The sequence below is a fragment of the Anser anser genome (genome assembly GCF_964211835.1).
Source record: "Anser anser genome assembly, contig: SUPER_W_unloc_8, whole genome shotgun sequence".
Classification (NCBI taxonomy): Eukaryota; Metazoa; Chordata; class Aves; order Anseriformes; family Anatidae; genus Anser; species Anser anser.
In genome coordinates this window covers 511,653-539,413 of record NW_028154224.1, presented here as the reverse complement: position 1 = coordinate 539,413, position 27,761 = coordinate 511,653, and the positions used below count along the sequence as shown (strand labels likewise).

At 47.9% G+C, this 27,761-nt stretch overlaps 1 protein-coding gene across 2 annotated transcripts in view; it reads left to right on the top strand.

The window, feature by feature from the left end:
* Positions 1–27,761, top strand: part of LOC310888958 (zinc finger and BTB domain-containing protein 5-like) — a 52,273-nt gene that overhangs the window by 13,091 nt on the left and 11,421 nt on the right. The window contains exon 2 of one of the 2 annotated variants that reach the window (XM_083852628.1): positions 11,521–11,639. The exons of the other annotated variant lie outside the window; for it this stretch is intronic. The gene's annotated coding sequence lies outside the window, so the exon portion shown is untranslated. The remainder of the gene's footprint in view (positions 1–11,520; positions 11,640–27,761) is intronic. 2 annotated transcript variants of the gene reach the window in all.

Sequence of the window (27,761 nt, the reverse complement as noted above, 5' to 3'; positions counted from 1 at the left end):
TCAGTAAAATTGCTACCTTGGATTTCCTGAGGGCAGACTTTGGACTGTTCAGAACACTGGTAGGGAGGGTCCCTTGGGAGTCAGTCCTGAAGGGCAGAGGGGTCCAGGAAGGCTGGATGCTCCTCAAGAAGGAAGTCTTAAAGGTGCAAGAGCAGGCTGTTCCCATGTGCTGTAAGATGAGCCGTCGGGGAAGAAGACCGGCGTGGCTGAACAGGGAACTTTTGCTGAGTCTCTGGGAGAAAAAGAGAGTTTATGTTCGTTGGAAGAAGGGACAGACAACTCGGGGAGAGTACAAGGAAGTTGCCAGCATACGCAGGGAAAAAATCAGGAAGGCTAAAGCCCAACATGAGCTCAACCTGGCCACTATGGTAAAAGATAACAAAGCATGTTTTTACAAATATATTAACGGCAAGAGGAGGGCCAAGGAGAATCTCCATCCTTTACTGGACGCAGGGGGGAAAATGACTGCTGAGGATAAGGAAAAGGCTGAGATCCTCAATGTCTTCTTTACATCTGTCATTAATAGTCAGACCAGTTATCCTTGGGGTACTCAGCCTCCTGACCTGGAAGTCTGGGACAGGGAGCAGAAGAAACCCCCCACAGTTCAGGTGGAAACAGTTAGAGACCTGCTGCTCCACCTGGACTGTCACAAGTCCATGGGACCAGATGGGATCCACTCGAGGGTGCTGAGGGAGTTGGCGGATATGATTGCTGAGCCTCTTTCCATCATCTGTCAGTGGTCATGGCCATCCAGAGAGGTTCTGGATGACTGGAGACTTGCTAATGTGATGCCCATCTATAAGAAGGGTCGTAAGGAGGAACTGGGGAACTACAGGCCTGTCAGCCTGACCTCGGTGCCAGGAAAGGTGATAGAACAGGTCATCTTGAATGCAATCACACAGCATGTGCAAGACAACCAGGGGATCAGGCTCGCTCAGCATGGGTTCATGAAAGGCAAGTCCTGCCTGACCAACCTCATCTCCTTCTATGACCGGGTGACCCTTCTGGTGGATGAGGGAAAGGCTGTTGACGTAGTCTACCTAGACTTCAGCAAAGCCTTTGACATGATCTCCCACAGTAGTCTCCTGGAGAACCTGGCAGCCCGTGGCTTGGACAGGTGCACTCTTTGCTGGGTGAAAAACTGGCTGGACAGCCAGGCCCAGAGAGTGGTGGTGAACGGAGTGAAATCCAGCTGGTGACTTGTCACGAGTGGTGTTCCCCAGGGGTCGGTGTTGGGGCCCATCCTCTTTAATGTCTTTATTGATGATCTGGACGAGGGAATTGAGCGCACCCTCAGTAAGTTTGCAGACGGCACCAAGTTGGGGGGAAGTGTCAATCTGCCGGAGGGTAGGAAGGCCCTGCAGAGGGACCTGGACAGGTTGGATCGATGGGCAGAGGCCAATGGGATGAGGTTCAACATGGATAAGTGCCGGGTCCTGCACTTTGGCCACAACAACCCCATGCAACGCTACAGGCTTGGGGCAGAGTGGCTGGAAAGCTGTGCAGAGGAAAAGGATCTGGGGTTGTTGGTCGATGTTTGCCTGAACATGAGACAGCAGTGTGTCCAGGTGGCCAAGAAGGCCAACGGCATCCTGGCTTGTATCAGGAATAGTGTAGCCAGCAGGACCAGGGAGGTGATTGTCCCCTTGTACTCTGCTCTGGTGAGGTTGCACCTCAAGTATGGCATATGCCCCTTGGCTCTCCCGCAGCGCTGTAGCACCTCCCTTGACTCTCTGTGTTCTTTGCGGTGCGCCCTTCGACTTTCTCAGCCCATTGTGGCACACCTTTTGGCTCACTTAGCCCATTTAATCGTGCCCCTCGGCTCTCCCACTGCATTGTGGCGCACCCCTTGGCTCTCCTGCCGCATTGTGACGCCTTGCTTGATCCTCTTTGTTCTTTCTCTTGCACCCATCGGCTCCATCAGCCTGTTGTGGCACGTCCCTCAGCTCTCTATGTTCTGACACCTCCCTCAGCTCTTCAGCAGCATTGTAGCAGTTCCCTTGGCTAAGTTCGTTGCGGCATGCCCCTTGGCTCTCATGCCACAACGTGGTGCGCTCCTCAGCTCTCTTGCAGCATTGTGGCGCTTGCCTCGGCTCTCCATCTCTGTTGTGGAGCACCCCTTGGATCTCCTGCTGCATTATGGCACACCCTTCAGCTCTCTAAGATGTTGTCACATCTCTTGGCTCTCATTGCATTGGGCTGTGCCCCTTGGCTCTCTTGCCGCAATGTAGTATGCCCCTTGGCTCTCCCGTGCCAGCGCGGTGCGCTCCTCAGCTCTCTCTCAGCGTTCTCTTGCCCCTCTGTGGTGCACCCCTCAGCTCTTCTGCAGTGTTGTAATGGTTCCCTTGGCCCTCTTAGCTTATTGTGGTGCTCTCCTGCAGCATAGTGGTACTTGCATCGGCTCTCTATCTTTGTTGTAGAGCGCCCCTCGGCTCTCTAAGTTTGTTGTGGCCTGCCTGACTCTATGTTCTTTGTGTCGCACCCCTCGGCTCCCTCAGCCTGTTGTGGCATGTCCCTCAGATCTCTATGTTCTGTCACCTCCCTTGGCTTTTTTGCAGCGTTGCAGTAGTTCCCTTGACTCTAAGTTCGTTGCAGCATGCCCCTCAGCTCTCTATCTCTGTTGCGGAGCACCCCTCGGATTGCCCGCTGCGTTATGGTGCACCACTCAGCTCTCTAAGATGTTGTCATGTCTCTTAGCTCTCCTTGCATCGGGCTGCGTCCCTTGGCTCTCCTGCTGTATTGTGGCAAGCCCCTTGTTTCTCCAACTACATTCTGTCACCTCTCTCAGCCCTCTAACTATGTTGCGGCATGCCCCTCTGCTCTCTCTGTGTTCCCCCATCACGTTGCACTCCTTGGCTCTTTCAGACCTGCTGCAGCACGCTCCTCGTCTCTCTCTGTGTTCTCCCGCCACGTTGTGGCGTGCCCCTTGGCTCTCCTGCCATGTTGAGGTATGTCTCTCAGTCTCGCAGCCCGCTGTGCCGCGCCCCTCGGCTCTCCTGCTGCATTGCAGTGTGCCCCTTGTCTCTATCAGACCCTTTGTGGCACACCCCTTGGCTTGCTCAGCCCATTGTAGCACATCCCTCAGCTCTTCTGCTGCATTGTGTGTACTTAGACAGCCCTCCCTTGGCTGTCTAAGTATGTTGTGGTGTGCCCTTCGGGTATCCCGTCGCATGCGGCATGCCCCTCAGCTCTCCCTCCAAGTTGTGGCGTACCCCTCTGTTCTCTAACTATGTTCTGTCACCTCCTTCAGCTCTTCTGCCACATTATGGCAGCTCCCTTGGCTCTCTAAGTACGTTGTAGTGTCCCCTTTGGCTCTCCAGGCACATTATGGAGTGCTCCTCATCTCTCCCTCCGCATCGTGGCATGCCCCTTGGATCTCCCACAGTAGTGTGGCACACCCGTCCACTCACCTGCCACATTGCTGCGCATCCCTCATCTCTCCCATTGCGTTGAGGCAGTTCTCTCAGCCTGTTGCAGCGTGCCCCTACTCTCCTGCCACATTGTGGCGCACCCCTCGGCTCTCTAACTACGTTGTGGCGCACCCCTCAGCTCTCTAACTACATTGTGGCAGTTCCCTCGGTTCCTTAAGTGTGATGTGGCACGTCCCTTGGCTCTCTCACTGCGATGTGGTGTGTCCCTCAGCTTTCTGTTGCAGCATGCCTCTCAGATCTCTCAGCCCACTGTGGATTGCACCTTGGCTCTCCTGCCGTGTTGTAGCTCACCCTTCAGCTCTCCCAATGTGTTGGGCCATGCCCCTCGACTGTCGAAGTACGTTGCGGTGCACCCCTCAGCTCTCCTGCCGCTGCCTTGTGGCACGCCCTTTAGCTCACTCAGCCTGTGGTGGCACATCCCTCATTTTTTCTCGCTGTGTTGTGCCATGCCCCCCGTCTCTCTAAGTACATTGTGTCACCTCCATTGGCTCTCCCACCATGTTGCGGTGCGCCCCTTGGACCTCTCAACCCATGGTGGGTGAGGATGAGGTAGGAAGCCTACCCGGGAGGATGCCTGAGGTGAGGAAGTTGACTCCACGCCTCAGGACTGCCTCCACCAAGAAAGAAAGAAGGGTGATTGTTGTGGGCGACTCCCTCCTCAGGGGAACGGAGGGCCCTATTTGTCGGCCTGACCCCACACATAGGGAAGTCTGCTGCCTCCCTGGGGCCAGGGTCAGAGACGTTACCAGGAAGCTTCCAAACCTGGTTCGCCCCTCTGACTATTACCCGCTTTTGATAGTCCAGGCTGGCAGCGATGATGTTGAAAAGAGAAGCCTCAGGGCCATCAAACAGGACTATAGGGGGCTGGGACGATTGGTGGAGGGAGCGGGAGTGCAGGTGGTGTTTTCGTCCATCCCTACGGGGGAAGGGAGAGGCACGGAGAGGACATGGAAAGCTCATGTGGTTAATAGGTGGCTCAGAGGCTGGTGCCAGCATAGAAATTTTGGGTTTTTTCACCATGGGGAGCTTTACTCGGCACCCGGCCTGATGGCCCCACATGGGTCTCTATCTCCAAGGGGAAAACGGATCCTAGGCCAGGAGCTGGCGGGGCTCATAGAGAGAGCTTTAAACTAGGTAAGAAGGGGGACGGGGCTCAAACAAGGCTTGTCGGAGCTGTGCCGGGGGAAACAATGGCTAGGCCGGGGAAGAAGGCGATGGCCCAGCTGAAGTGCATCTACACTAATGCACGCAGCATGGGTAACAAACAGGAGGAGCTGGAAGCCATTGTGCAGCAGGCAGGCTACGATTTGGTTGCCATCACGGAGACGTGGTGGGACCGCTCTCACGACTGGAGTGCTGCAATGCCTGGCTATCGGCTCTTCAGGAGGGACAGGCAGCACAGAAGGGGTGGTGGCGTGGCTCTCTACATTAGAGAATCTTTTGATGTTGTGGAACTCCAGGCTGGGAATGATAAGGTTGAATCCCTGTGGGTTAGGATCCGCGGGAAGGCCGGCAAGGCTAGCATCCTGGTGGGGGTCTGTTATAGACCGCCGAACCAGGATGAGGAGACGGATGAGGAGTTTTATAGGCAACTGACAGAAGTTGCAAAATCGTCGGCGCTTGTCCTCGTGGGGGACTTCAACTTCCCGGACATATCCTGGAAACACAACACGGCACAGAGAAAGCAGTCTAGGAGGTTTCTGGAGAGCGTGGGAGATAGCTTCCTGACGCAGCTGGTCAGTGAACCTACCAGGGGTGGTGCCCCGCTAGACCTTCTCTTCACAAACAGAGAAGGACTGGTGGGAGATGTGGTGGTCGGAAGCTGTCTGGGGCAGAGTGACCACGAAATGGTTCAGTTCTCTATTCTTGGCGAGGCCAGGAAGGGGACCAGTAAAACTGCTGTCTTGGACTTCCGGAGGGCTGACTTTGAGCTGCTCAGGACGCTGGTTGGCCGAGTCCCTTGGGAGGCGGTTCTGAAGGGCAGAGGAGTCCAGGAAGGCTGGGCGCTCCTCAAGAAGGAAATCGTGATGGCACAGGAGCGGTCCGTCCCCACGTGCCCAAAGATGAGCCGGCGTGGAAGAAGACCGGCCTGGCTCAACAGAGAGTTGCGGCTGGAGCTTAGCAGAAAAAAGAGGGTTTATAATCTTTGGAAAAAAGGGCGGGCCACTGAGGAGGACTACAAGGATGTAGCGAGGCTGTGCAGGGAGAAAATTAGAAAGGCCAAAGCTCATCTGGAGCTCAATCTGGCTACTGCCGTTAAAGACAACAAAAAATCCTTTTACAAATACATCAACGCGAAACGGAGGACTAGGGAGAATCTCCATCCTTTACTGGATGCGAGGGGAAACCTAGTTACTAAGGATGAGGAAAAGGCTGAGGTGCTTAATGCCGCCTTTGCCTCAGTCTTTAGCGGCAAGACCAGTTGTTCTCCGGACACCCAGTGCCCTGAGCTGGTGGAAGGGGATGGGGAGCTGGATGTGGCCTTCGCTATCCATGAGGAAATGGTTGGCGACCTGCTACGGAGCTTGGATGTGCGCAAGTCGATGGGGCCGGATGGGATCCACCCAAGGGTACTGAGAGAACTGGCGGAGGAGCTGGCTGAGCCGCTTTCCATCATTTATCGGCAGTCCTGGCTATCGGGGGAGGTCCCGGTTGACTGGCGGCTAGCCAATGTGACGCCTATCTATAAGAAGGGCCGCAGGGCAGACCCGGGGAACTATAGGCCTGTCAGTTTGACCTCAGTGCCGGGGAAGCTCATGGAGCAGATTATCTTGAGGGTCATCACGCGGCACTTGCAGGGCAAGCAGGCGATCAGGCCCAGTCAGCATGGGTTTATGAAAGGCAGGTCCTGCTTGACGAACCTGATCTCCTTCTATGACCAAGTGACGCGCTTGGTGGATGAGGGAAAGGCTGTGGACGTGGTCTACCTTGACCTCAGTAAGGCTTTTGACACCGTTCCCCACAACATTCTCCTCAAGAAACTGGCTGCTCGGGGCTTGGACTGGCGTACGCTTCGCTGGGTTAGAAACTGGCTGGATGGCCGGGCCCAGAGAGTTGTGGTGAATGGAATCAAATCTGGTTGGAGGCCGGTCACTAGTGGAGTCCCCCAGGGCTCGGTACTGGGGCCGGTCCTCTTTAATATCTTTATTGATGATCTGGATGAGGGCGTCCAGTGCACCCTCAGTAAGTTTGCAGATGACACCAAGCTAAGTGCGTGTGTCGATCTGCTCGAGGGCAGGAAGGCTCTGCAGGAGGATCTGGATAGGCTGGAGCGATGGGCTGGGGTCAACTGCATGAAGTTCAACAAGGCCAAGTGCCGGGTCCTGCACCTGGGCTGCAACAACCCCAAGCAGAGCTACAGGCTGGGAGATGAGTGGCTGGAAAGCTGCCTGGCCGAGAAGGACCTGGGAGTATTGGTGGATAGTCGGCTGAATATGAGCCAGCAGTGTGCTCAGGTGGCCAAGAAGGCCAACGGCATCCTGGCCTGTATAAGAAGCAGTGTGGCCAGCAGGTCGAGGGAAGTGATTGTGCCCCTGTACTCGGCTCTGGTGAGGCCGCACCTCGAGTACTGTGTTCAGTTTTGGGCCCCTCGCTACAGGAAGGACATGGACGTGCTCGAGCGAGTCCAGAGAAGGGCGACCAAGCTGGTGAGGGGTCTGGAGAACAAGTCTTACGAGGAGCGGCTGAGGGAGCTGGGCTTGTTCAGCCTGGAGAGGAGGAGGCTCAGGGGCGACCTCATCGCTCTCTACAGTTACCTGAAAGGAGGCTGTAGAGAGGTGGGGGTTGGTCTATTCTCCCACGTGCCTGGTGACAGGACGAGGGGGAATGGGCTAAAGTTGCGACAGGGGAGTTTTAGGTTGGATGTTAGGAAGTACTTCTTTACCGAAAGGGTTATTAAGTATTGGAACGGGCTGCCCAGGGAGGTGGTGGAGTCACCATCCCTGGAGGTCTTTAAAAGACGTTTAGATGTAGAGCTTAGGGATATGGTTTAGTGGAGTACTTAGTGTTAGGTCGGAGGTTGGACTCGATGATCTTGAGGTCTCTTCCAACCTAGAGAAATCTGTGAATCTGTGAACCCATTGTGGCACACCCCTTGCATCTCCCACTGCATTGTGGCATGCCTCTTGGTGTCTCAGTCCATTGTGCCATGCCCCTCGGCTATCCCACTGTGTTGTGGCACACTGCTCAGCTCTCCTGTCCCATTGTAGTGCGCCCCTCGGCTCTCTCAGCCTGTTGTGGCATGCCCTTTGGCTCACTCTGCCCATTTAATCATGTCCCCCAGCTCTCCTGCCTTGTTGAGGCACATCTCTTGGTCTCAGCCCATTGCAACACAGCACTCAGATCTCCCGCCGCATTGTGACGCAGCGCTCAAATCTCCTGCCTCCTTATGGCACATTCCTTGGCTCTCCTAGTGATAAATGCCACGTCCCTCAGCTTGTCCCGGCACTTCCTGCCATGTCCCTCAGCTCTCCCAAGACTTTATGACACATCCCTCGGCTCCCACAGTACTTTGTGGCACATCCCTTGTCTCTCCACTTTATGGCACATCCCTCCGCTTTTCCAATGCTTTTATGGAACATCCCTCATCTCTCCCAGAACTTTGTAGTACAACCCTTGGCACTCCCACACGTTATTGCACATTACTTGGTTCTCTCACTGCCTTCTGTCACATCACTCGGCTCTCCCACACTTTCTGGCACATCCCTCAATTCTCCCAGCACTTCATGGCACATCCCTTGCCTCTCCCACTGCTTTATGGCATATAGCTCAGCTCTCCCAAAACTTATTAGCATAAACAACCCTCTACTATCCCACTGCTTTATGGCACACCCCTTGCCTCTCCCAACACTTTATACCACATCCCTCAACTCTCGTACTGCTTTACGTCACATCCCTATGCTCTCCCACTGCTTTCTGCCACATCCGTGGGCTCTCTCACTGCTTTATGGCACATTCCTTGGCTCTCCCAGCACTTCGTGGCAATTTACTCCGCTCTCCCTCCACTTTAATGCACATCCATCAGCTCTCCCACCACTTTATGGCATATATCTCGTTTCTCCCAACACTTTATGCCACATTGCTAGGCTCTCCCAAAACTTTATGGCATATCCCTTGCGTGTTCCATCACATGGCATATCTTCACACTATCCCATCATTTTATGGCACATCCCTTGGCTCACCCAACACTTAATTTCACATCCCTTGGCTCTCCCACCACTTCATGGCACATCCCTCTGTTTTCCCACTGCTTTATGACACATCCCTTGGCTCTCCTAACTGTTTATGGCACATCCCTCGACTATCCCACCACTTTATGATACATTCCTGCGCTCTCTCACTGCTTTATGGCACATAGCTCTGCTCTCTGGCTGCTCTATAGCACATCCTTCTGCTCTCCCACCACTTTATAATATGTCCCTCTGGTCTCTGGCTGCTCTGCAGTATGTCCTTATACTCTCTGGCCACTCTCCATCTCTTCCCTCTGTCCTCTCACCACTCTCCAGTACATTCCTGCGCTCTCCCTCCTCTCTGCAGTACACTCTTGCATTTCCCTGACACACTCCAATAGAACCCTTCCCTCTCCCGCTGTTCTCCAGCACATCCCTCCCCTTTGCTGTTGATTTCTTTGACATCTCTCCCTCCTCCTGCTGTGCTGCACTACACCCATTTTTCTCTCCCACCACTCTCCACTAGAACCCTCCACTCTCCGTAACATCTCTGCACTCTGCTACCAGTCTCCATCACGTTCCTCTGTTCTCCCTTCGCTTTCCATTACACCCTTCTGCTATCCCACTTCTCTATAGTATAACCCTCCGCTGTCCTGCTGCTCTCCCATACATCTCCTGCCCATCGCCATGGTGTGATTTAACTCAACAGGCACCTAAGCACCATACAGCCACTTGCTCACTCTTCCCCCCCCCCCCCCCCCCCCAGTAGGAGGGGGGAGAGAAATGAAGAGAAAGAAAAAAAGTGAGTTGAGATAAAGACAATTTAATAGGACAAAAAAGTATCGTAGAATCATATCATAGAAGGGCTTGGGTTAGAAGGGACCTCAAAGATCATCTAGTTCCAACCCCCCTGCCATAGGCAGGGATGCCACCCACTAGATCAGGTTGCTCAGGGCCTCATCTAACCTGGTCTTGAATACCTCCAGGCAGGGGGCATCCACAACCTCTCTGGGCAACCTGTTCCAGTGCCTCACCACCCTCTGAGTAAAGAATTTCCTCCTAACCTCTAATCTAAATCTCCCCTCTTTTAGTTTAAAACCATTCTCCCTTGTCCTGTCATTATCTGACTGAGCAAAGAGTCGCTCTCCATCTTTTTTATAAGCCCCCTTTAAGTACTGAAAGGCTGCAATGATGTCACCCCAAAGCTTTCTCTTCTGCAGGCTGAACATCCCCAGCTCTCTCAGCCTTTCATCGTAGGAGAGGTGCTTCAGCACCTTGATCGTCTTTGTGGCCCTCCTCTGGACCTGTTCTAACAGCTCCACATCCTTCTTCTTGTGCTGGGGGCTCCAAACCTGGATGCTGTACTCCAAGTGGGGGCCTCACCAGGGCAGAGTAGAGGGGGACAGTTACCTCCCTTGAGCTGCTGGCCACTCCTCTTTTGATGCAGTCTAGGATTCAGTTGGCCTTCCGGGCTGCAAGTGTGCCCTGTTGCCTCATGTCGAGGTTTTCGTCCACCAGAACCCCCAAGTCCTTCTCAGCAGGGCTGTTCTCAATGAGTTCTTCTCCCAGTCTGTACTCATGTCCAGGATTGCCCCTGCCCCGGTGTAGCACCTTCCACTTGGACTTGTTGAACCTCATTAGGTTCACGTGGACCCAATTCTCAAGCTTGTCCAGGTCCCTTTGGATGGCATCCCTTTCTTCTATTGTATCAACCGCACCACTCAGCTTGGTGTCATCTGCAAACATGCTTAGGGTGCACTTGATCCCACTGTCTATGTCATTAATAAAGATATTAAACAGTACTGGTCCCAGGACAGACCCCCGAGGGACACCACTCGTCACCAGCCTCCACGTAGACAGAGCCATTGACCACCACTCTCTGGGTGCAATCTTCAAGCCAATTCCTTATCCCCTGAATGGTCCACCTATCAAATCCATCTCTCTCCAATTTGGAGATCAGGATGTCATGTGGGACTGTGTCAATGGCCTTGCAGAAGTCCAGGTAGATGACGTCGGTCTGTCTTCCCTTGTCAGCTGATGCAGTCACTCCATTGTAGAAGGCCACCATATTGGTCAGGCACAATTTACCCTTGGTGAAGCCATTCTAGCTGTCTCAGAATACCTCTTTGTCTTGCATAGGGAAACAATAATAATGATAAAAGAGTATTCCAAGCAAGTGATGCACAATGCAATTTCTCATCACCTGCTGAATGATGCCCAGCCACCCCATTTTAATTGTTCAGCATGATGTTATATGTTATGGAATATCCCTTTGGTGAGTTTGGAGTAGCCGTCCTAGTTCTGTCCCCTCCCAGCTCCTGATGCACCCCCAGCCTTCTCATTGGCAGGGCAGTTTGAGGATCTGAGAAGTCCTTGACTCTGTGTAAGCACTGCTCAGCAACAACTAAAACATCAGTGTCTTATCAGCATTATTCTCATCCTAAATCCAAAATACAGCACCATACCAGCTACTAGGAGGAAAATTAACTCTATCCCAGCTAAAACCAAGACAATATATACCCCTTATTATATACCATCTATGTCACGCTCAGGTCCCACACTTGGCAATACATTCCAATTAATCACCACCACCCTTCCTGTCCTTTCATATATACACACAGATATTATTCCCTTAGTCTACGGGTCATCCCTCTAAAATATTCATTGAGTTTGTTTAGTCCATGGCTTTGGGCTCCATATGTCATAACAGTCCTTCAGGACAGGAGATGTGGTGAGTGGTGTTGGATTGTTGCATGTTGAAACCGGTTCTGGTTCCATCACTTCTGTGTTTGTCTCAAGCTGGGTGCCTGGAAGGTGGGAACGTGATCATAACTTTCCTTGGGTTCTTGTAACCATGCAATCTTCATTTCATCAGCTATAGTCCACTCAGCTCTTGAAATATATGTGTTATGTTCTTTCAGATTGGCAGTTGCTTGTTGCAGGGCAGGATGGCTACTGTTGTTTCCCGGGGCAGGCTCTCATCTGGTGCCTTCCTTGGCCAGCACATGCCACCCAGACCCCAACACAATGCCACTAAAAGGTAAGGTGCTCAATCACCACTACATACCAGGTTTGGGTTGCACAGAGCTCATACTGTGGCCTAAGGCTTCCCTAAATTTACTTTTCTAATGTCAAACAATAACTACTCAAGTTCCTTACATACCAGTAGCTTGTTTCCCTTTCAGCATACAGTAGCCATAGCAGTGATAACAGATAATATTATATAGCAATTAACATCATACAATTCAACTCATGGGCTATTCTCACCCAAAAATAAACCCCCTTGAGGTACACATCAGACCTCCCCCTTCTTCTGCATTACCCACCAAGTGCATCCAGGTCCTTGAGCAAAAGCGATCTCACAGATGGGTTTGCCTTTTCCTGAGGCAGGAGTAGCCCAGACTGTCTTCCCCAGCATCTTTCTTACGTGCACTACAGGGCCTTTATCCCCTTCTACCTTACGTAAAAGATTTGACTGGGAAAGTCCAGCTCAGTTGGCAGACCCCCAACTAACTAGGGGTGACTAACTAGGTGGCCTTTGCCAAATGTGTATCCCAATGTTTGAATCCCAATGTTTGAAGGGCAAGCACCCCTTGCCTTCAGTGTAGTCTTTAACAGTCCATTGTATCATTCGATTTTCCCGGAGGCTGATGCAAGATAGGGGATGTGATATACCCACTCAGTGCCATGCTCTTTGGCTCAGGTGTCTGAGGTTGTTTCAGAAATGAGTCCCATTTTCTGACTCAGTTCTTTCTGGGGTGCCATGTCGCCATAGGACTTGCTTTTCAAGGCCCAGGGTAGTGTTCTGGGCAGTGGCATGGGGCACAGGATATGTTTCCAGCCATACGGTGGTTGCTTTCACCACCGTAAGCACACAGTGCTTGCCAGGGTGGGTACGCAGGAATGTGATATAATCAATCTGCCAAGCCTCACCATATTTCTATTTCAGTCATTGTCCTCCATACCGAAGAGGATTTAACTGCTTGGATTGCTTGATTGCAAGCACGTTTTACAGTCATGAATAACCCTTGAAATAGTGTCCATGGTGAGGTCCACCCCTCAATCATGAGCCATCAGAGTAGCATCTCTGCCTTGATGGCCTGTGGTGTTGTGGGCCCACTGAGCTATAAATACTTCATCCTTAGGTTGCCAGTTCAGATCTACTTGGGCCACTTCAATCCTAGCAGCCTGATCCGACTGACTGATGGTTGTTTTGATGTTTTTCAGTAGCCCAACTCTTGGGTATGTGAGCACACATGTGACATACTTTTACAAGCAGGTTTTCTACCCTGGCAGCAATACCTTACCACAGTGTGGCCGCCCAGATGGGTTTGCCTCTGCGCTGCTAGCTACTTTACTTCCATTGCTGTAACCACACCCCAGGGCATTTGCCACCATCCATGGTCAGTACAGAGATAGAGCACTGGCAACTTTTCTTGTTCAGCAATATCTAAAGCCAGCTGGATGGCCTTCACTTCTGCAAATTGGCTCAATTCACCTTCTCATTCAGCAGTTTCTGTGACTTGTCGTGTAGGACTCCATACTCTATGACATCAGTCAATCTTCCATCGTCAGCTGATGCAGTCACTACATCATAGAAGGCTAACAGATTGGTCAGGCATGATTTGCCCTTGGTAAAGCCATGCTGGCTGTCCTGGATCACCTCTTTGTCTTGTATGTTCCTTAACATTGCTTCCAGGAGGATCTTTTCCATGATCTTCCCAGGCACAGAGGTGAGGCTCACCGGTCTGTAGTTCCCCAGGTCCTCCTTTCTACCCTTTCTAAAAACCGGAGTAATGTTTCCCTTTTTCCAGTCACCAGGGATTCCATCTGATTGACAGGACTTTTCAAATATGATGGAGAGAGGCTTGGCATCAGAATAACGAAGAGGTGGATCGAGCTTTCAAAATTGAAGTGGCTCAGGTGGACCTGGACTGGGGACGTAAGGGTGAGTTGTTTGTAGCTCAATGGGCCCATGAAACATCAGGACACCTGGGGAGGGATGCCACATACACGCGGGCTTGTGATTGAGGGGTGGACCTGACCATTGAGGCCATCACACAGGTTACCCATGAGTGTGAGACCTGTGCTGTGATCAAGCGAGCCATGAGGGTAAAATCTCCCTGGAATAGGGGGTGGTGGTAGGATTTCGACATGGTGAGGCCTGGCAAATTGACTATATTGGACCACTCCCACAAAGTGGCAAACATACTCACCATGGCTGAGGCAACTACTGGGTGACTGGAAACATACCCAGTAAACCATGCCACCACCTGAAAACCCATCTTGGCCTTAGAAAGGCAAGTGCTGTGGCGACATGGTACACCAGAGAATTGAGTCCGACAATGGGAGTCACTTCCGAAACAATCTTGTCACCTCCTGGGCCAAGAGACATGGCGTTGAGTGGGTGTATCACATCCCCTATCACCCACAAGCCTCTGGGAAGGTTGAGAGGTACAATGGACTGTTAAAGACCATGTTATGAGCATTGGGTGCTGGGACACGGAAACACTGTGATGTGAATTTAGCAGAAGCCACTTGGCTAGTTAATAACCATCCTGGTCCTGCTGAAACAAAACCCCTACACACTGTGGGAGAAGCTAAAGTCCCTGTAGTGCATGTAGGGAAGTGGATGGGGAAGACAGCGTGGGTTGCTCCTGCCTTGGGAAAAGGCAAACCCACTCGTGGGATTGTCTTCGCCCAAGGACCTTGGTTCACCTGGTGGGTGATGCAAAGGGATGGGGATATCAGGTGTGTGCCTCAAGGAGATTTAACCTTAGGAGAGAAGTACTCTGTAATCTAAGTTATGTGTTATAGGAAGACACTGCAGGACTAATCACATGTCAACTTTGCAAGGAGCCGAGCAAGTGCAGTAGTAACTTGATCTAAGCTGGTGCTGGCGTGCAGAAATCCTACTCCACCTGCCCTGAGTGACCACTTTAGTAGGTGAAGCCTAAATCACCACAAGTTCTTATGAATGTTTTGGGGAGAGGCCTATAGAATGAAAAGTACCTATCTATAAATCTGTTAAAGGACAGGGAACAGTGGTGATGAGAAAACCTATATACTAAAGCATGTGGGACCTGATTGTGACACAAATGTTATGGAATAAGGGGTGGAGGTTGTTCTGAGTCTGGCTGGGATGGAGTTAACTTTCCCTGCAGCAGCCCATACAGTGCTGTGCTCTGCACTTGTAGCTAGAACAGCATTGGTATCGCACCAGTGTTTTGTCTGTTGCTGAGCAATACTGGCACAGCATCAGGACACCCTCTTACCTGCCCCCCACCACAAGAGCCAGCAGGCTGGGGGTGCACAAGAGATGGGGAGGGGACATCACTAGGGCAGCTGACCTAAATCTAAAAGGGGGAGTGAGAGAGCAGTTGTGGTGGAGCTCAGCTGCCCACCTGAGTAAAACCACCACAAAACACCAGGCCATCAAGGCAGAGATGCAACGTACAGATGGGCTTGTGATCGAGGGGTGGACCTGACCATGCACACTATTGCACAGGTTATTCATGATTGTGAAACATGTGCTGCAATCAAGGAAGCTAAACGGTCAAAGCCTCTTTGGTATGGAGGACGATGGCTGAAATATAAATACAGGGAGGCCTGGCAGGCTGATTATATCACATTACCTCAAACCCGCAACGGCAAGTGCCACGTGGAATGGTGGAAGCAACCACCGGATGGCTGGAAACATGTCCTGTGCCCCATGCCACCACCTGGAGCACTACCCTGGGCCTTGAAAAGCAAGTCCTATGGTGACATGGCACCCCAGAAAGAATTGAGTTGGACACTGGGACTTATTTCCAAATCAACCTCATAGGCATTGTTGTGGTTTAACCCGGCTGGCAGCTAAACACCACGCAGCCGTTCGCTCACCCTCCCCCCTCCCTCTCTGGGATGGGGGAGAGAAATGGGAAAGTGAAACCTGTGGGTTGAGATAAAGACAGTTTATTAAGACAGGAAAATAATAATAATAATAATAATAATAATAATAGTACTACTAATAATAATGTGTACGAAACAAGTGATGCACAATGCAATTGCTCACCACCTGCTGACCGATGCTCAGCCTATCCCCGAGCAGCCGGCCCCCCACCCCGGCCAGCCACCCCTATATATTGTTTAGCATGACGTCAGATGGTATGGAATACCCCTTTGGCCAGTTTGGGTCAGCTGTCCTGGGTCTGTCCCCTCCCAGCTCCTGCTGCACCCCCAGCCTGCTCGCTGGCAGGACAGAGCGAGAAGCTGAAAAGTCCTTGGCTTGGTGTAAGCACTGCTCTGCAACAATTAAAACATCAGCATGTTACCAGCACTCTTCTCATCCTAATCCAAACCGTAGCACCCTACCAGCTACTAGGAGGAAAATTAACTCTATCCTAACTGAAATCAGGACAGGCATATGGGCCAAAGAGCATGGTACTGAGTGGGTATGGTACTTAGTCTGACCAGCAGGCCCTTGCTCAGCCATCCTGGTTTTCTGCCCTCCCTGTTCATTTTCTTACACAGGGGGATGGAAAGTTCTTGTGCTCTATAGAAAAGCGTCCTTAAAGAGCTGCCAACTCGGTTCAGCTCCTTTGTCCCTGAGGACAATGTTCTAGGGGATTTTATCCACTAGGTCTTTAAATAGCTGGAAGTTCACTCTTGAGAAGTTCAGGGTGCTGACTTTGCGTTTCGCCAGGCCTGTATTCCTCGAGATCACAAACTCAACTAGGGAATGATCACTGCAGCCCAGACTACCTCCAGTCTTAACCTCTTTAATGAGTTCCTCTGCACTGGTGAGCACCAGGTCCAGTAATGCTTCTCCTCTGGTTGGCTTGTCTAATACCTGGACTAGGAAGTTATCATCAACGCACTCCAGAAGTCTCCTGGATTGCTTACAGCCTGCTGTGTAGCTTTTCCAGCATACATCCGGGTGGTTGAAGTCCCCCATCAGGATGAGAGCATGTGAGTGCGACACTTCTTGTAGTTGAAGCAAGAAGGCCTCATCAACAGGATCCCCTTGATCAGGCGGCCTGTAGTAGACCCCAACCACAAGCTGTCCTTTATTGGTGGGGTCCTTAACTTTCACCCACAAGCTCTCAACCTGTCTGTGGCTGTTTCTCAGAGGCATCTCTTCACAATCAATCCATTCCCTGACATAGAGGGCAACACTCCTTCCCCTCCTTCCCTGCCTGTCTCTTCTGAAGAGCTTGTAGCCCTCTATTCAGATGTTCCATTTATGTGATCCATCCCACCACGTTTCTGTGAGAGCAATCAGGTCATAGTTTTCTAATTGCACCATGGTTTCCAACTTCTCCTGCTTGTTTCCCATGCTGCGTGCATTGGTGTAGAGGCACTTCTGCTGGGCTATTGGCCACATCATCTTTTCAGACGAACCCTTCCTAATTGCTTTGGGACAGTTCACAAGTATTTCCCGGTTGTTTCCTAAAGCGACAGTGTTCCCAGGTTTGCTTCCATCACTCAGAGGAATGCCCCCTTCCTCCTTTTTGTTACTTGTTAACCCTCCCCCCAATAATCACTAAAAAGTTATGTGAAATATAGTTCTGAATTGTGATTCAACACTTTGCTTAATGCTTTTTTACTGGCCACAGTAATAATTTAGATTATGGCGTAATTTCAAAAAATCCACTTAATTAAGCCATCAAACACCCCTCCCCCCCAAAAAAAAAGTTTTCTTAACGTTCACTGTAACTTATCTTTTTCTTTGCAAACAAAGCCAATGCACAACAAAACAATCTAGTATTTGTTTTAGATGTTCCATTAAGTAGAATAAGAGGGGAAAAAATTACATTACAAATACTATTATACTTAGTATAAAAATAATCAGACATGTTTTCTCTTTACCAGATAAATGCAGCACAATTTATTATTAGCACTTTAACACCCTTTCCCCAACAGTAACAATGTATACTTAGGTGCATTTGACATCCTTGGTATATAGCCAATACTTGAATGTGTAGCACAATACTTGGATGTGTAGCAACATTAATTTATTGCCTGTTAGCTTAAGCTATATTTTACAATAATATTAGAATACTGTGCTTAATCATTGTGCTAAAAATAACACAGCTCAAAAAAGTTGCCATCAAGTCCGAAGTAGATGGTTAAATCCAGATAATAGTGATAAAAGCACTAAAAAATATCCTTGCAATTGCTCGGGGAATTACTATATTTTTAAAATATATATTCAAAGTACATCTAATCTTTCTCATCACTCTGTCATAGTTTTGGCTGGGACAGAGTTAATTTTCTTTCAACAGACTCATATGATGCTGCATTTTGGATTTAGGAAGAAAAGAGTGGTGACAACATACCCATGTTTTAGTTATTGCTGAGCAGTGCTTGCACTAAGCCAAGGACTTTTCTGTTTCTCATACCGCTCTGCCAGCAAGGAGGCTGGGGCTGCACAAGAAGTCGGGAGGGGATGTCGCATTAAGAGGTGTAGCCAATTAGCCGTTATGAGTCTGGTCAGGTTCAGGGTACTGAACTATCACGATCATGGATTCACAAATAATGTAGCACACCCTCACTCTACTCACATTCCATGAACTACATCGGCCACACTTTAAGAGTTTGGTCGCATTCAGTGAGAACTATCATGGCTAGGAACAATGCAATCTAGTGCAATTTATTAAAGCAACAGGTACACAGGTTCTTTGGATTGCCGGTGATAAATTCACTGTCTGCAAAAGCAAGCTAGCATGCCAAAAGTACACAGGTACACAGCCTGGCTATTAATGCATTAAAAGGCAAAAAGACTCTAGAGATTTCTAAGTTTCTGCAGAGACACCTGGTATAGCAAAGTGTTCAACTCTTACCCCATGGCATCCCAATGGGGGGGGGGGGGGGGGGGGGGGGGAGAGAAACTCATCCCATCAACTGATCCGATCCCAGAAGTCACAATGATATCTTCCCTAACATCCCCTCTCTCTTAAGCCAATTTATATCATTTTCTATCTTTTAGGTGGAGCTTCAGTGACTCTAGTCATGCATATCTTGGATATGATTGGTGCAAAGTTTTCTCGCTTTCATTTAAAGGTATAGGCTCCGAGAAATTCAGAGCGGGTGTTCAGTGAGGGGTGGTCGCACCTTGGAGGCGGATAGCTTTTGGGATGGAGGTGTGTTTTGGTATTATAATGATATTATAATGAGCAAAAGTTCACTAGAGTACAGCATTTTTCCAAAAACATGACAGGTCTTTGGCTCAGGGTAGCAAATGTGCAGCTTATCGGTCTCAGTGTGCACAAGAACAATCGAGTCCCCATCTTGTCACAGAGCCTAACCGTGGTGTCTCCACTCCACTCTACACTCTGTACTGTTCCTTAGAGTCAACACACCAGGTTCCCCTAGTGCGATAGCATCTAAGGTTGGAAGCCTAGGGACCGCTCAGGTAATGCAGCTACACTCCACTCTGAAAGCATCTTCAGTGCTGTACATTTTCTCTAAAATGTGAATATGAGTTTAATTTCCCAAGTCACCTCAGGCAGTTATATCACATAATCCACCCCGTGACTGTAGTCACTCAAGCTTCACGACATTTGGAATGTATTGGGTGTATAACTTATGTTCTTGTGATGAGGATTATTGAGTATATTTACATCGTGTAGGGATACTAAACGTTTCATCATAATCCAAAGTTTAACATACAAAGTAATTGTTAGTATAAAACATAATATAGTGAGTATTAACAAAACAACAACAGGGTGAAGCATCTTGTTGGAGATTCCTGTGGCAGTCGGCGATCATCCAAAGTGTCCCACCAGCAGTGGTTTTCATCCTTCTTTACCCTTTCCATCACTCGATGTATTTCTTCTATATCATGATGGACAGTAATCAGAGTCTTTTGTCCATTTTCTCGAACTTGTTTCATCAACTGCTTCAAATCTTCACGTAACAGTAATTTCTTCACCAGTGTAAGGTTCATTCCAATAGGAGTAGGCAGCAGGTTGTGAAGTAGAGTATAATTGGATGTAATAAGTTGGTAAGAGGTGACAGGAGCTGAGTCCTAGAATTCTGGTATAAAGTTACAAACACAAATATTGGAGTGAATCACTTGTATTTACAATAGTATTATCTATGGCTATAGAATCACAATGGGTTCTCATGCAAACACAGCCTTTCCCAATATATACAAGTACAGTTTCAAAGGTTTCATTAGGGTGTATCTCAAAGTGGCAAATGTTTTGTTCAGTGTCAAGACAAATGTCTTGGGCTTTGAGCATGTTACTTTCACAAATGAAGCCTTTTTGTTCATGCACAATACATGCATTTACATCAATTGTTTGCCACTTTCCTACCTGTTGATGGGGCCATACTTTATGCTCCTTAGGATAAAGTATAGTTCCATTATGATTAAGTCCTAATGCAATGGTTGGATATACGTTGTATACTTTGGCATTGCTTATGGTAAGTATAAAGGCAATAATTTTAAAGTTGACTAATTGCCACCATGCTTGAAACTCCTTTTCAAATTCTGAAGCATTATCCCAAATCAATTTTTGAATTTCAGTGGGTAAGATTCCTCCTCCTCCCTCTCTAATAATAGCTGCTGGTACAGACTGTATCCATAACTGTGCTTGGATGCAGCTCAAGGCAAGGGAAGTATTACCTTGGGTTTTTCCAAGGGCATTTACAATTAATTGATGATCATTTTCTTCAATTTGTTCCCAATGGGGTAAAATGTCTGATAGAAGCCATTGACTTGCTCCTAAGGCCAATAAGGATGATCTGATTGGTCGTTCCAATTTCCTTAGGTCGTCTGTAGTAGCAGTTATTCTACTCATTAGGACCTCGGCATCAATGCTATTTAATATAACTAATCCTGTTCCCAATAACCCAGTTGCACCTCGTGGCATGCGCCAAGATTGTTTCAGAGAACGTCCATGTAACCATGCTAACCAGCCAGTGTAGGCAGTTCTCAAAAAAGGTGGTACATTTTGAGTTGATTTCTGAGATATTAATGCGCAGTGCTAGCTCTACCCTTTTTTAGAGGGTTAAAGAGAGGTGTCCCAATGGGGGGGGAAGAGAGACTCATCCTGTCAGCTGATCCCAGAAGTCACGATGGTATCATACCACCCTGCCAGCAAGGAGGCTGGGGCTGCACAAGAAGTCGGGTATGTTTAGGTATTATAATGATATTATAACGAGCAAAGTTCACTAGAGTACCGCATTTTTTCAAAAACATGACAGGTCTTTGGCTCAGGGTAGCAAATGTGCAGCTTATCGGTCTCAGTGTGCACAAGAACAATCGAGTCCCCATCTTGTCGCAGAGCCTAGCCACGGTGTCTCCACTCCACTCTATGCTCCGTACTGTTCCTTAGAGTCAGCACACCAGGTTCCCCTAGTGCGATAGCATCTAAGGTTGGAGGCCTAGTGAACGTTTAGGTAGTGCAGCTACACTCCACCCTGAAGGCTTCTTCAGTGCTGTACATTTTCTTTAAAATGAGAATATTAGTTTAATTTCCCAAGTCACCTCAGGCAATTATTCCACAGGGGACACAGCCAGGACAGCTGACACCAACTGACCAAAGGGATATTCCATACCATATGACATCATGCTCAGCAATAAAAGCTGGGGGAAAGAAAAAGGGAGGTTGTTCAGCGTGACGGCATTTGTCTTCCCAAAAAAACATTATTTGTGATGAGCCCTGCTTTCCTGGAAATGGCTGAACATCTGCCTGCCAATGGGAAGTAGCGAATTAATTTTTTGTTTTGCTTTGCTTGTGTGTGCAGCTTTTACTTTGCCTAGTAAACTGTCTTTATCTCAACACGAGTTCTCACACTTTTATCTTTCCAATTCTGTCCCCCATCCTACTTTTGGCAGGGAGCGGCTGTGTGGTGCTTAGCTGCTTGCCGGGGTTAACCCACAGCAGTCCTTTTTCGTGCCCAACATGGAGCTTGAAGGGTTGGAGATAACAACAGATTTGATTGGAGTGTGGAGTGTGCTAGACCGAATTTACAGATTTTATAGCTGTTTAGCTGCTAATTGGCATGCTCCCATGCTTGCCATGGTGCTTGCCATGATTCTTGCTTGCCTTACAGTATATTAGAGCGCAGTGTTTGTTAGGGGCTACTTTTGCTTCTGACATTTACTGTACTCCTTATCATCTTACTTTGCTGTGCCTTAGAGCATTTTGATAACAGCATGGCCATGTGCCTCGGCTGGCAGATGGCTAGAGCATTGCTGCTGTTCTGGTGCTGCTGCTCTAGACAGACTGGAACTCCAGACTGAACTTGAGTCAGAGGGACTGTGACCTGTGGATGAGACCACGTGGGAGCATGTACAACCCAAAGAATCTGTGACCATGGATAAGTCTATGACACACTAGGTAGACTTTTGAAGGGACTGTGGCTCACTGATAAGGGCATACCAGAGCAGATATACCTCCAAAGGACTGTGGCCACTGGACAAACCCAGGCTGGAGCAGGGGTGAGGGGAGGAGTTCATTGCAATGTTAAACCCTAGCACCTGCTCCAAAAGGTCAAGGTGTGGAGATTATAATGGATATGCCTTTAAACTGTTCTAACCCATGATTTGAGTTGCATGTTATCCTATAGCAGGAACCACTCAAACTGACAAAGGATGAGCCTCACAAGAAGCAGTGCAAGTGCAGTATTGACCCAAACTAAACTGGCTTCGCTGTCCAATAACTCCGCACAACACACTGCTGCCTTTCCTGTCCTGAGTGACCACCATAATAGATAGAACTGAAGTCATGGACTAAAAGAACTCAGTGGACATTTTATGGACATTTCACAGGGGTGGCTCATAGACTAAGGGAACGATGTCTGTGTATTAATCAAAGGGTAGTGGTTAATGAGGATGTATTAGATAGTGTGGGACCTGAGCATGATGTAAAAGGTATGGAATAAGGAATGAAGGAATGGATATTGTCCTGGTTTTAGCTGGGATAAAGTTAATTTTCTTCATAGTAGCTGGTATGGTGCTATGTTTTTGATTTAGGATAAAAACAGAGGTGATAAAAGACAGATGTTTTAGTTGTTGCTGAGCAGTGCTTACACAGAGTCAAGGACTTCTCAGCTTCTCATACTGAAAAAGAAATGTCACCCAAGAATCCTGGAAGTGATCATGGACTGGCCAGAGGGCAGAGATTTCTTTTCAATTCCCTCCCCCATTCTACCGCAGGGACAGCGAGTGAGTGAATTGCCAGAGGTGACTTAGAAATTAAACTTATATTCACATTTTAAAGAAAAGGTGCGGCACTGAAGAAGCTTCCAGGGTGAAGTTTAACTGCATTCCATACAAGTTCCCTAGGCCTCCAACCTTAGATGTTGACCACACTGGGAGAACTTGTGCTGACTCTAAGAGGAACTGTATGGAGGGTGAAGCAGAGTGGAGACACCGTGGCCAGGCTCTGTGATAAAACGGGAACTTGAAGGTACTTCGAAACTGATAAGCTGCGTATTTGCTACCCCGGGCCATATATATAATATTATATATTATATATTATTATATATATAACCTTATCTATATTATACACTGAACATGAACGGACTTATAACAACAAATTGGGCATCACTCCCAGTTACTTTAACCTTTAACGCAACAGCACACCGTCTCTTCTGCCCTGAAAGATTGTTGTGACAGATGGAGTCCAAAGTCAGTCACAGACTAAACAAACTCAGTGGACATTTTATATACATATATGAAAAGTGGTGATTAATTGGAATGTATTGGAAAGTGAAGGACCTGAGCATGACATAAATAGTTTTGGCTAGGAGAGAGTTAATTTTCCTCCTAGTAGCTGGTAGGGTGCTATGTTTTGGATTTAGGATGAGAATAATGTTGATATCACGCTGATGTTTTAATTGTTGCAGAGCAGCGCTTACACTAAGCCGAGGGCTTTTCAGCTTCTCACACTGTCCTGCCAGTGAGCAGGCTGGGGGTGCATCAGGAGCTGTGAGGGGACAGACCCAGGACAGCTGACCCAAACTGGCCAAAAGGATATTCCATACCATGTGACATCATGCTGAACAATTAATATGGGGGGGGCTGGCTGGGGGGGGGGGGGACCGGCTGCTCGGGGATAGGCTGGGCATTGGTCAGCAGGTGGTGAGCAATTGCATTGTGCATCGCTTGTTTTGTACACATTATTATTATTTGCACTATGATCATTATTATCATTATTTTCCTTTCTTTTCTGTCCTAATAAACTGTCTCTATCTCAACCCACATGCTTTCACTTTTTTTCCAATTCTCTCCCCCAGCCAGCTGGGGGGGAGGGTGAGCAAAAAGCTGTGTGGTGCTTAGCTGCCAGATGGTTTAAACCACAACACCCTTACAGAGTAGCCAACACTGACAAGGACGTGCTCTTTCAGTTTCTCTGAGATGATGCCTTTTACAGCTGTTGATCAACTTGCTCCCTCAGCAAAGAAGGGTTTGAGTACATCCTCACTAGCAAGGCTTTTTTTCCTTAATATTTTGATAATAGATTTTTAAAAAAGTCTTAAGACTATTAACTTTCTCCTTTTTTTTGTTTAAAGGATTCTACAACCTTTTATGAAAGGTTGAGTGTGACTGTTCTGAGCTGTACATTTTTGCAGGGTTGCATGCTTAGCTAAGGACTTATGTCACAGAACAATTTTATAAGCTTCACTGTTCCTGTCAGGGAAAACAGTCTTGAAAAGGCTATGGCAAAGTTATATATTGGGAAAATTTGCATGGAAGATAGAGCACACGTTCTGTTCTCTGACAGTTATGCCAGCAGATGACCACTGCATGTCACTCAGACGTGGTCTTGCATAGCTGTCTCTGATGGTATTGTCTGAAACAATTATAGCAGGATAGGTGTGTCACAATATATAATCTGATCTCTGTGCTGTAGGGATTCAGAAAGAGGGAAGGGTGTGTGTGGAAAAGAATAGATAAGAAATCAACTTTGCTATAGATGGTCAAGTTTGTAAGGTTGTTAGCTTAAAAATTGGCCTTCTATTTTTAAAGAATACATTTAATAGAGAAACTGAGATGCAACAGCTGTGAAATCCAAAATCCATTGTCATCATTGCTCTCAAAATACATTATATGTCAAAATTCTTCCTTATGCACATGCATAGAGAAAGATAGCTTTTACTAGCTATTACACTATTTAGGGATGACTAAAGCTTCTGCTTAATTTGATGTAGAGAGGACAGATTTTTTTTCAGCAAAACAATCCTATTGGGAGGAAGATCATTAGACCAGACCAAGAACGGGTACAACTTAATTATGCATTACTTGTGCTAGGTTCAGCTCAGAACAGTCACATTTAACCTTTCATAAAAGGTTGTAGGATCCTTTAAACAAAAAAGGAGAAAGAATTAGTTCAGTGTAGTGAACTATCACAGTTACGGATGTATAAACAATGTAATACACCCTCAGTCTAGTCGCATTCCATGAACTACCACGGCCACATTTAAAGAATTTGGTCACGTTCAATGAGAACTACCACAGCTAGATTAATGAGTAGTGCAATTTATTAAAGCAACAGGTACACAGGTTCTTTGGATTGCCGGTGATAAATTCACTGTCTGCAAAACACGTGCAAATGCTAAGAGTATGAGTAACACCATCTGGCTATAAATGCGTTAAAAGATATAAAGCAACTCTATAGAGATTTCTAAGTTTCCTGGGGAGGCACTTGGCATAACCAAGTGTTCAAATCTTACCCAAAGGCATCCCAATGGAGGGGAAGAGAGGCTCAGCCGGTCAACTGTTCCCAGAAGTCAGAAGCTATCTTCCCTTACGTGATGGTATCTTCCCTAACATCCGCTCTCCCTTAAGCTAATTTATACCATTTTTTATCTTGAGCTTGAGTGATTCTAGTCATATATGCCTTTGTTACAATTGGTGTGAGATTTTCTAGCTTTGCTTTTGAAGGTATAGACTAGAAAAATTTAAAGCACAAGCTCAGTGAGGCATGGTTACACCTTAGAAGCAGATAGCTTTTGGAATGGCGGTGTGTTATGGTATTATGATATTATAATGGGAAAAGTTCACCAAAAGGACAGCATTTGGTCAAAAACACGGCAGGCCGTTGTCCCAGGGTAGTAAATATGCAGTTTATTGATCTTATTGGAGCAGCTGAGGGAACTGGGGTTGTTTACTCTGGAGAAGAGAAGGCTCAGGGAAGACCTCATTGTTCTCTACAACTACCCGAAAGGAAGTTGTGGGGAGCTGGGGTCGGCCTCTTCTCGCAGATAACCAGCGATAGGACAAGAGGGAATGCCCTCAAGTTGCGCCAGGGGAAGTTCAAGTTGGAAATCAGGAGAAATTTCTTCTCAGAAAGAGTAGTTAAGAATTGGAATGGGTTGCCCAGGGAGGTGATGGAGTCACCGTCCCTGGGGGTGTTTAAGAAAAGGTTGGATGTGGTACTTAGGGACATGGTTTAGTGGGTAATATTGGTGGTAGGGGGATGGTTGGACCAGATGATCTTGGAGGTCTTTTCCAACCTTAATGATTCTATGATTCCCATTTCTCCTCATGTGTGTCCTCATGTCTCCTGCCCCTAGCTGCTACCACCTGTTGTCAAATTTTTGTACAGAGTTCTCATGTGCTCCTCAGGTTGAAGTTTTGTCATGTGGTGGGTTGCTTTCATCAGTTGCTAAGCTGGCTGTTCATGGCCTATGCATGGACAGATCTGTTCTGCACTCTCTGCTACCAAAACCCTGCCATTTATCCTAAATACAGATGTACAGCCTGTGAGTACTTCAAGGGAATCTTTGTGGCCAGCTGTTGCTGAAATGTGAAGCATCACTGAGCCAAAAAGGGAAAATCAGATGATGTATTGAACTAAGCATTTCAAAAATATAATCTTGGTATTGACTTAACTGCATCGCACATATTTAATAACCCAAAATATTGTACATTTTGATGAATGTTGTGTGTAGCTAGCACATAATATGTATTGACCTAAACAAAGCTTTTTACTTTTCAAATGCTCATGTATAAAATCTCAATTTTAACATTGCTCAGAGTATTAAATTAGAATAGACTAGGATGATTTGTTCCTTAACAAGAGCATTAATGTAGTAGCTTACTATCTATAATTCATATATTTTAGCTTTAAATAGTTAGATACATATTAACAAAATCAAAGGTAAATCAACTATGTAAGCAAACCCAAATTAAAGGCTTATCTACATGTGAGTTTGTCATATGACTTTAATCTCTTGAAACAGGTAGTATCTATATTTATATATATTATAATTTCTGTTGTAAGCTAAATCACAGAATCATAGAATCATTAAGGTTGGAAAAGACCTTCAAGCTCATCTGGTCCAACCATACCGCTACCACCAATAACACCCACTAGACCATGTCCCTAAGTACCACGTCCAACCTTTCCTTAAAGACCCCCAGGGACAGTGACTCCACCACCTCCCTGGGCAACCTGTTCCAATGTCTGACTACTCTTTCTGAGAAGAAATTTCTCCTAATTTTCAACTTAAACCTCCCCTGGCGCAACTTGAGGCCATTCCGCTAATCTTATCGCTGGTTATCTGTGAGAAGAGGCCAGCCCCCAGCTCCCCACAACTGCCTTTCAGGTAGCTGTAGAGAGCAATAAGGTCTCCCCCGAGCCTCCTCGTCTCCAGACTAAACAACCCCAGGTCCTTCAGCCGTTCCTCATAAGACTTGTGTTCCAGACCTTTCACCAGCTTCGTAGCCCTTCTCTGGACATGCTCCAGGGCCTCGATGTCTTTCTTGCAGTGAGGAGCCCAAAACTGAACACAGTACTCGAGGCGCAGCCTCACCAGAACAGAGTACAAGGGGACAATCACCTCCCTGGTCCTGCTGGCTACACTATTCCTGATACAAGCCAGGATGCCGTTGGCCTTCTTGGCCACCTGGACACACTGCTGTCTCATGTTCAGGCAAACATCGACCAACAACCCCAGATCCTTTTCCTCTGCACAGCTTTCCAGCCACTCTGCCCCAAGCCTGTAGCGTTGCATGGGGTTGTTGTGGCCAAAGTGCAGGACCCGGCACTTATCCATGTTGAACCTCATCCCATTGGCCTCTGCCCATCGATCCAACCTGTCCAGGTCCCTCTGCAGGGCCTTCCTACCCTCCGGCAGATTGACACTTCCCCCCAACTTGGTGCCGTCTGCAAACTTACTGAGGGTGCGCTCAATTCCCTCGTCCAGATCATCAATAAAG